Source organism: Myotis brandtii, unplaced genomic scaffold, assembly GCF_000412655.1.
Source record: "Myotis brandtii unplaced genomic scaffold, ASM41265v1 scaffold51, whole genome shotgun sequence".
NCBI classification, from domain to species: Eukaryota; Metazoa; Chordata; class Mammalia; order Chiroptera; family Vespertilionidae; genus Myotis; species Myotis brandtii.
Genome location: NW_005369442.1, coordinates 1,960,018 through 1,970,498, shown reverse-complemented (window position 1 = coordinate 1,970,498; position 10,481 = coordinate 1,960,018).

Genomic DNA, 10,481 nt, shown 5'->3' with positions numbered 1-10,481 from the left:
TCACCTTCCTTGTCCTCCTTTTCTTCCTTTTTTTTTTTTTTTATCTTTGATGGTATGTGACTGCATCTGAGAACACACAAATCTTAAAACTTTTCACTGGGTTCTTGAAAACCAGCCCAAATGCCTTTTCCTCATCAAATTCCTCTTTTCTTGTTGGCTGGGAACAAAGCCATCTAAGCCAAGTGGTCACAGTTCACTTCACACATAAGGAGAAGGAAAATCTATTTTAATCCTCCAAAGATTAAGGGACAGTCTGCTTCTGACACTAAAAGGGGGATCTGGGGGGAAAATAAACCATTCATGATGGAACATGATCTCAGAATATCCTCCAAGGACACAAAGGTGCCCAAACAAATATGGAGTATAACTTCTTCCCTGTGTCATATGTTTGGATAAAGAGTGGAGACTTGCAGAAAGAGGGAAAAACTTTATCAAGACAGACAATGGCCTGGCATGAATGGCATCTCGGAGCAGATAAGGGAGATCTAAGCATGATGGTTTTGGATTATACGCAAGGTTGAATTGACAGGGCGTTTTCCCACAAAGAAAGCTGGTGTCTGCTGTCCTTTGTACGAAGTAGCTCAAAGTAGACAGTGATGTGCGGTAAACTGCTAGTGGGAGACAATGAAGAAATGATTGTCCTTTAGGCCCCCCTCCCATCCCCCCACACTCTCCCTTGCCCACTCTTTCTGCACTCATTGCTCATGTTATTGAGTGGCCAATAGTGATGTACAGAGGTGCAGTGAAAATAGTACCCGCTTTATAACCACACGAAACTGAGTTTAAATCCCTGCCCTCCTCCTAAGAGACCATGGCAAGTCACGTAGCTTCTCCGAATCTTCATTTCCACCTCCTCTGGAAATGCAGATACTCTCTGCCCTGATGACCTAACCAAGTTGTGAGAATCGCATGAGGGAATGGAAAGGAAAGTGCTTCGTAAATTACCGAGTGCTGCAAATGTAAAGTCCAGGGATGACGATAACCGAAGGAACGGAGGAGTCTTATGCCTGGATTTCTGCAGATCTCAGGTTCAGGTTCGCTGATGAAATCTCCTTCCCTCCTTCTGTTTGTCAAATAACAGATGGGAGGACTTGGCCGGCCTCCATCAGATGGATTAATCATATTCCAACGTAGAAGGGCCAGCACCTGCCCTCATGGCCTCAGCTCCCAGTAGCCCTTCGGAAGCACTATTTCCTTACTCCCTACTATGTACCAGACGCCAAGCTAGACCGCTTACCTAGGCTTTCTTACTGATGCTCTCATCTGCAGAAGAGAAAACGGAGAGTCGGAAAATGAAAACATGTGCTCAAGTTCACTCAGCTGGTCAATGGCAGGGCAGGATTCCAAGGCAGGAGCCCTTTATTCTCACAGGGTATAGGGGTGAGTATGGTTCGCTCTAGTTTTCCCCATCTTACTTTCCTCATGCTCCTCCTCTTCCCCCTCCTCTCCTGCTCCCTCTCTTCCTCTTCCCCTCTTCTTTTCTTTCTTCAGATATGAAGGCTTCTTTACTAAACAACCAGGAGAAATTTACAAGGAAATTAAACACAGGTGAGCAAGAGTTGGAACTCTTTGCTAAATGTGGCTTCTTTCAGAGGGAAAGCACCAAAGAAGTAAACCCATGAATACATCATGGAGTTTCCTTGGTGAGCACAGCCCACGTGGGTTTGTACCTTCCTCCTTAAGAGCTTCTTTCTCTTAAAAATATTGTTTATGTTAATAGCATAAGGAAAACAGTAAGTCCTCACTTAACATCATCAATAGGTTCTTGGAAACTACAGCTTTAAGTGAAATGACATATAACAAAACCAATTTTACCATAGACTAATGGACATAAATAAGAGTAAAGTTCTTATGGTAGATTTCTGGTCACAAAAACATCACCAAACTTCTTCTTTCTTTAAAAAATATATATTTCTTTATTGATTTCAGAGAGGAAGGGAGAAGGAGAGAGAGATAGAAACATCAATGATGAGAGAGAATCATTGATCGGCTGCCTCCTGCACACCCCCTACTGGGGATCGAGCCCGCAACCCAGGCATGTGCCTTTGGCCGGAATCGAACCTGGGACCCTGCAGTCCGCAGGCTGACGCTCTATCTACCCTACATCGCCAAAATAATTAGGGCGATTATCAAACTTCTTAATAAAGATCCCCAACACTTCTAATATTAAACATTGAAATAAATGTGATCTATACATATATTTCAAAAAGATTAATAAAAACAAGTAAAATTATTATTTCCCCACCCATTTATTCCAGTTTAGGGTGGCAGGTGGCTGGAGCCTATCCCTGCAGCTCAGGGCACAAGTTGGGAACCAACCCTGGACAGGGGGCCCTTCCATCACAGGGCCACCCACACCCACACACAGACTGGGATAGTGTAGACACGCCAGCTCACCTCACGTGAGCAGCTTTGGGAAAGGGCTTAGAAACCTGAGTCCCCAGGGAGAAAGCCCTTGCAGACATGGGAGAATATGCATGTTCCACACACACAGTGGCTTTGACTGGGAATCTATTCTTTTTTTTTGTATTTGTTTAAGCTTTTGATTTCATTTTTTATTTCTTTTTAAATATTTTTATTGATTTCAGAGAGTAAGGGAGAGGGAGAAATTTAAAAACATCAATTATGAGAATCATTGATTGGCTGCCTCCTGCACATCCCTACTGGGGATTGAGCCTGCACCCCAGGCATATGCCCTGGACCAGAATCGAACCCAGGATCCTTCAGTACGCAGGCCAATGCTCTATCCACTGAGCAAAATTGATTCTTTTTTTTCTCAAGAAATGTTATAATGAAACCACATTGAATGAACACAAACACATTTTCATTGTAAATTCTAAAAATTGAACATTACAGATTAAGTTAAAGGCTCATTTGACCCCCTTTATCCCATTCCCTACCTCAGATGTAACTGCTATTATTGTAGTGTACACAGACATGCATGGCATAATGAGGTGTTGGTCAATGATAGACTGCATAGATGAGGGTGGTCCAGTAACATTATAATGGAGCTGAAAAATCCCTATCACCTAGTGACGTTGTAGTCATGTTGTGAAGTCGTAATGTCAAAAAGCAATGCATTACTCATGTGTTTGAGGTGATGCTGGGGTAACATTCTGCGCTGCCAGGCATATGAAGATATACACATACAACTATGTACACTACAGGATACTTGGTAATGATAATAAATGACTGGTTTATGTATTGACTATACGTTTTATAGTTATTTTAGACTGTACTCTCCCTACTTATAAGTATGCTACATCTTGTGTTTACCGTGTTTCTTGATTGCATCATTTTCTCTTGCACTTGATGTAATCTCGTGTTGTTTTGTATAGTAATGTGCTGTACAGGCTTGTAGTCTAAGAGCAACAGGCAATACTATATAGCCTAGGTGTATAGTGGACTTTATACCACCTAGGTTTGTATAAGTACACTCCATGATTGCACAATAAAAAATTTGCTTAGTAATGCATTTCTCAGACTGTATCCCCATTGTTAAGTGGCACCTGACACTTTTAAAAATAACTTTAAAAATTAATTTATGTACATTTATTGAGATATTTTTTTTCATTGATTTTTAGAGAGTGAAAGGGAGGGAGGAAGGGAGGAAGAAAGAGAAATAGTCATTGATTGGTTACCTCAAAATTAATTTATGTACATTTATTGAGATATTTTTTTCATTGATTTTTAGAGAGTGCAAGAGAAGGAAGGGAGGGAGAAAGAGAAATAGTCATTGATTAGTTACCTCTGGAAAAAGCCCCAAAAGGGGCTGGAGATCAAACCTATAACCGACGTACATGCCCTTGACTGGGAATCGTACCTGAGACCATTCGGTCCGAGGGCCAATACTCTAACCACTGAGCAACTGGCTAGGGCAGTAGTCGGCAAAGTCATTAGTCAACAGAGCCAAATATCAACAGTACAACAATTGAAATTTCTTTTGAGAGCCAAATTTTTTAAACTTAAACTATATAGGTAGGTACATTGTTATTAACTTAATTAGGGTACTCCTAAGGTTTAGGAAGAGCCACACTCAAGGGGCCAAAGAGCCGCATGTGGCTCGCGAGCCGCAGTTTGCTGACCATGGAGCTAGGGCCATATATTTAATTTTTATATGAGTGGTATCAGTTATATTTATCATTCTATAGCTTGTTTTTAAAATTTGTATTTAATAACATACCTTGGAGGTATTCCCATGTCTGGATGCATACATCAGCCTCATTCTTTTACTGCTTCATGGTATGAAGCCATTATAATTTAAACATTCTCCTACTCATGGACTTTCATGTGGTGTCCATCCTATTGCAAATGGTGCTCCAATGGGCAATCTTGTACTTAGATGTGAGTGTTTCTCTAGGGTAGATGCTATAATATTATGACCTTGAATATAATAAAATTGGTTGGTTGGCTTCCCTCCTCCACCCAACTCCTGTTCTCAAAAGGCAGCTAGCTAAAGATCTCTTAGGTAATTACTTGGGCTTCCCTCATTCTGGCAGATTATCAGTTGTGTAGAATATAATTTTCATGATCTTTATCTTTGTGATTTTGTGATACCGCAAAATTGAGTAAAAAATATTGTTTATATGACTCTTGCAATAATTGATCCTGTACTTGACATGGTTGAGTTGTGTGTGTATATGTGTATAGTTAATGGATTAAAAGTACAGTAATCCAAATTACCCTCTCAAGTGGCTACACCAACTTACACTCCTGCCAGCACTATATAAGAAAACCTATTTTCTTAAATCCTCACCAACACCCATTATTTTCTTTTTTCTTCATTATTTTCAAACATTAAACATTTTGCCAATCTGATGGGGTGGGGAAAAATGGCATTTCATTGTTCTAATTTGTATTTCTACCCTAACTTTCTTCTTATGTCAGAAGTAGCCTCCTTAGGAAGTTCTTATGTTCTCGTTAAACAATGGGGAGTCCCTTCCCCTGATCTGTTCCATCCCAGCACCCCTAGACACAGGCTGGAGGAAAGGCCTGGAACAGCGGTGAGGTCCCGAGTTCCACACACAGACTCACTCTCCCAGTGCTATGGATCCTACATTGAACATTCTTATAGTGTCTCAATCCATGTTGCACCTCTGTAATATTACTCTCTGTTTAGAAGCTCTTCAGAGATGCTGGAAAATGATCACATGTTTGCTTTCCCCTTGTTTATTTTCCTGTTGTAGATGTTGTATTTTATTCCTAATATGTCAGTTGTTTTTAAATATAACGATCTTCACTGTGGAATTTTAATAGTCCATATGTGTTTTTGATTAGGAAAACACTAGAGGTGCATTATTTAAAACTTGAAAAAGTTTTAAAGATATAGAAAACTCTCTTCTAGTCAGAGGCAACCATTATTAGTAAGGTGAAAATATATGTTTCAAAGAAAATAAGTTTTCAGATACAAACATATTTGTCTTTTATGCAGATTTTACAAATGTCTGCTATACTAATTTTTTAGCCACTCTGACTGTGTTCTTGTGTTGCTCATTTCGAATATAAGATATCTTTATACTTGTCCTATTGTTTAAACCTAGCCTGAGATGGTCACTTCTTTCACATGTCTACTAAAAGCTCATTACCTATGAGGCTCTCTTGGCTGAGTGGGACTTCAGACTATGAGTGCTGTGTGTCCTCAGGGTAGACAGGTTCTTAAACTAAGCTAGAGTGGAGCACGCATCTCATCATTAGGAGAAGCATAACCTAATGCTTTCATATTTGTATTAAAGTACTTTTTATATTTGTATTAAAATACTTAATATAATTGCTACGTCTAGAATTATTTGAATTTAATAATTATTTATTTTATTACTGTTTAAAGTATTACACATAGTAGTACATATGTCTCCTTTTCCCCCCATTGACCTCCCCCTGGCCTCCCCCACTCCCTGGCACATGCCCTCACCCCACTAGTGTCTGTGTCTATTGGCATGCATACAAGTCCTTTGGTTGATCTCTCTCCCTGACTCCCACCCTCCCCTTCCCACTGAAGTTTGACAGTCTGTTCTATGCTTCTTTGTCTATGTATCTATTTTTGTTCACCACTTTATGATGTTCATTATATTCCACAAATGAGTGATATTTATCTTTCTCTGACTGGCTTATCTCATTTAGCATAATGCTCTCCAGCTCCATCCATGCTGTTGCAAACGGCAAGAATTCCTTCTTTTTTACAGCAGTGTAGTATTCCATTGTGCAGATGTACCACAGTTTTCTAATCCACTCATCTGCTAATGGGCACTTAGGCTGTTTCCAAATCTTAGCTATTATAAATTGTGCTGCTATGAACATAGGGGTGCATATATCCTTTCTGATTGGTGTTTCTATTTTCTTGGGATATAGTCCTAGAAGTTGGATCACTGGGTCAAATGGAAATTCCATTTTTAATTTTTTAAAAACACACACCCAAAAACAAAAAAATAAACAAGGTTACCCTGGAGATTGTGGTAGGGTATCACAATTGAGTGTTACACTTACTTGCATAATTGTCTCCCAGCATGCTCAGGAACACCCCCTAATTTATACAAGGCCCAAGAATCTCAACTGGTAGAAGCACAAACCCTCTTCACAACTGGTGTCAGAAAGCACAGGCCTAAGGAGAGGCCCAGGAAACCTGGGAAGAAGTCTAGCCAGGTGGGGAGATTGAATGCTGGAGAACAGGGTCTCCAAGTTTAATATGAGCCTGTGCCTGCCCAGTGTCCTAGCTTTTTATAGACCTCCTAATTTGTGCCAGCTGCGGAGACAAAGATACCGTCTTGCTTCCGACTACCCAGTGCAGCCAAAGGGAGAGTTAGTTGGCTGTTTCTTCCAGGAACACAAGAGAATATTCTTTATTATGGCTAAGATAAATGTATGAGGCTGCATCATTTTTCACAGTTGATTAGGATAAATGTCGAATTAAATGCTCTGATTCATCTCAGTTCTATTGTGAAAATTATTTGTTGGCTGCTACTTTTTTCCTATCTTAATCCACAGTTTATTTAATTGACTCTGAACATTAAGTGGTGATTGAAATGGTTTGCTTCGGAACAGATGGCTTCACACTATTATATAGGAAGTGCTTTCTTAAACCCTCTGCTTGATGAGCTGGGCCTGTGATTTCTGGCAGAAATTATTTTAACAATAAAGACTCATTTCCCAATATTGGTTTTGTTTACAAATGTCATTATATCTCTGGATTGATTGGCTGAAAGCAATGTTTCCTTGGCTCAGCTGGACCCAAGCATTGCATCAAGAATAGAGGTTGGTTGCACAGGCCAGGGGTACTTTTAGCAAAAAAATAAATAAAAATTAAAAAAAAAAAAGAATAGAGGTTGGTTGCACAGGCCAGGGACTAGCTTTCAGGAGAGCTGGTAAAAATTCTTATTTTGCTTATAATTTTGCAGTGTTTTCCTGGGAGGACTCACTGTTTGAGGCTAAGATGCTTTGCTGGATTAAAGCCTCAGAAGGGAGCTCTAAATTCTAGGGGTGAGCATGGCAGGATGATGGTCAGCCAGCCAACTAGATGTCATGCCTGACTGTGGTCTTGGAAGGGCCATTGTAAAGTTGATGGGGGTGTAGGAGGAGAAGCAATGAGAGAAGAGAAAGGGGGAAATAATCTGAAAGGGAGGAGGAAGAGAAAGAAATGGGTAAGGGTGGAGAGTTTAATGTCAATGTCTGCCTAGCACTAGCAAAGGCCTCTGGTTTGTGGCAAGTGGGCCCCGAGGTCACCCTGTTTTCACTCACCAACTCACTAAGACACAGGAACACCTCAAGTCCCCAAGAGCTTTTCTGATTCTCAGTAAGGTGTCATTTAGACTAGTGCAACCCTGGAGGAATGAGCAATGAAGGCCCTTGAAACCAGACTATACTTGGCTTCATTGCTGAGCTCCTTTGTGGAACCGGAGAGTGTCACACAAGTATGTGTGAAACTCACATTAATGGTTGCTCTACTTGAGGTGATATCAAGAGAACCCTTTAAAAGGGAAGTATCATGTTCTGTTTCCTTGGATCAGCACTTCCCTTCAACCTGTCCAAGGATCTTCTGGCTGCAGAATATTTTGGTTCAGATGCCAGAGCTAATGTTTTCTAGTAGTGGGGGCTGGGTGAGTTCCTCAAACTTTCTCAGCCTCATTCTCGTTGCCAGAAAATAAAAACTGTAGAGATGTTGCTAGCAGCAGACTGCCCTGTACTAAAAACTGTATGAATGTATACACACACATGCAAATGTATATAGATATATGTATATATATATACACATGTATATATATATACACACATACATGATATATGGAAGTGAATATAAATATATATACAGAAATTTAAGGATATGAATGAAATAGTAACTATATTTTAAAATTATATTTTGCATATGTACTTTTATATACTGTACATTAAGGCAATGCAAGGTATTTCTTCAGGTAATTTTTACCTTATTTGATTTATCCTTTATACCCTGACATATAATAGAAGATGTATATATGTAAATAGGACATATAAATAAAATAGATGTGTATATAAATAGGATATATATATATATGACATATACATACCTACACAGGGTGGGACTAAAGTAGGTTTATAGTTGTGAGTATGCAATATATAAATAGGATATATATATATATGACATATACATACCTACACAGGGTGGGACTAAAGTAAGTTTATAGTTGTGAGTATGCAAAACAGAGTTTATTTTTGTATTATTATTTATTAATTATTGTATTATTTTCCATATGAACAACTGTAAAGCTACTTTTGCCCCACCCTGTATGTGTGTGTATATATATGATTTGTTTTAAGGAATTGGCTCATGTGGTTATGGAGGCTGAGCACTCTAGACCCAGGAGGACTGAAGGCAGGAGAAAACTGATGTCCTAGTTCTGAAGCCAGTGAGGCAGACAGAGAATTCTTTCTCACTCAGCCTTTCCTTCTATTCAGGCCTTGAAGGGGTTGAATGAGGCCCACCACACTGGGTAGAGCAATCTGCTTTACTCAGTTTACCAATTCAAATGCTAATCTCGTCCAGAAACACCCTCCCAGACTCACCCAGAAATAGCATTTAACCAAATATCTGGGCACCCCACAGCCCAGGCTAGTTGAGACATAATATTAACCATCACATACTCCATTTACGATTCCACTCTAAACATATTTCAGGAAAAGAATATAAATATGCATACTTACTATAAGGATTAACAGGTGTTGGGGGGTGGGCGGTGGGGAGAGGGGAAGGAGACTTGAACTTTGTGAGCTTTCTGGAAGCCAAAGCAAAAAAGAAAATACCATCAGGGACATACACTTCATCATCAGAATGGTGGGAGCATACCAATTCTTCAAGGGAGGAATAAAAGGTTTTTCTAGTACTTAATATAATAAATTCGTCAAGTGAGATTTACATAGCGAATACTCAAATGGGTAGTACATAATGACCCTATCAATATTTTTTGTGGTAAAAGCAGTAATAGATATTTATTCATAAAAGTCAAAGACATGACCTTAAAACACAATACAGTGAAGGTCATTGGGAAAAGGTGTAAGGTAATGTGTTTCAAATGAGAAATGTTCTATGGGTTTGGCTTTATTCCAAGCCTGGAGTTTAGAGGCCATAACAGAACGGTGGACTAGAACTCTTCAAATGATCTGTATTTCACTTTTTGGCTGGTATTTTGATAAGAGTTGGCACACTAACAGTTTAAGGTAAAAACACTGGTGATAATGCTGTTGTCTGTGTCACATGGACCTACATGTGTACATAACTATGCTCACTATGTATGAAGAAAATACACCCTGCAGAACATGACACATGGAGTCAGAAGAACTAGGTTTCAGGCAAGTTACAAAATCTTGGATTTTATACTTGTGCATTTTGTGTTGGATGAACTTGTGATATTACCTTGAGAAAATAATTTTATTTCTGAAAAGTTTTCTCATTTGTATGTAATGAGATGGGGAAAATTTTATCATCTAAATGGCTGTATGATAATTCACTTTTAAGAATAGGACAGCTGTGTCATTTAAAAGTCTTTCTTTTGCGAGTGACAACAAGATCAACTTAAAATAGCCTAAGAAAACAGGGGAGTTTATTGGCTCAGTAAATGAAAAGTCAGGGATAGGGTTAGTGTGCTAGCTTTCTAATTGCTACAACCTTGGTGCATTTTTGCCTCAGTTCTGGAGGCCTGAAGTCTGAAGTCAAGGTGCTGGCAGGGCCACACCCCCTCCAGAGGCTTTGGGGGCGCCTGCTTCTTCTAGTTCTGGTGGCTACCTGGCATTCCTTGGTGTTCCTTGGAACTATCATTGGAACCACAATTGGAGTGCTTATGGCCATGTCATGCCAATCTCTGCCTGCATCTTCATATCAGCTTCTCTTCTGTATGTCTGTGTTTTCTCTTCTGTCTACATCTAATCCCCCTCTCTCTGGTAGGGATGCATGTGGTTGCATTTAGAGCTGGATAATCCAGGATAAGCTTTGCCTAGCAAGATTCTTAACTTAATCACAT